A 422-nucleotide genomic window follows, 5' to 3' on the forward strand; every position below is an offset into this window, starting at 1 on the left:
TTGATAGATATAATTGAGTATCATCTGCATAACATTGAAAGTTTATGGAGTGTTTCATTATAATATTGCCTAAAGGAAGCATATATAAAGTGAACAGGTTTGTACTGAGCACAGATCCTTGTGGGACTCCATGACTAACTTTGGAGTGCACAGAGGATTCATCGCTTATTTTGACATACAAGACTTACTTTTTCGACATACTATACTATAGTAAGATTTTTTCATATTTTCTTCAGCCTACTATACTACGATTTTTTAACCAATTTTTTCAACATACTATACTATTACCATTAATTTGTATCACTTATTTTGGCATTCTGAATTGCAATGTTCATGAAGTGAGGACAAAAACGCAGGGAAGAGGCAAGCAGGTAGGTGGGAGAGTTTATTCCTAAAACAAGGAATCCAAAAAAAAAAAAAAA

The sequence above is a fragment of the Etheostoma spectabile genome, chromosome 16 (assembly GCF_008692095.1).
Source record: "Etheostoma spectabile isolate EspeVRDwgs_2016 chromosome 16, UIUC_Espe_1.0, whole genome shotgun sequence".
Classification (NCBI taxonomy): Eukaryota; Metazoa; Chordata; class Actinopteri; order Perciformes; family Percidae; genus Etheostoma; species Etheostoma spectabile.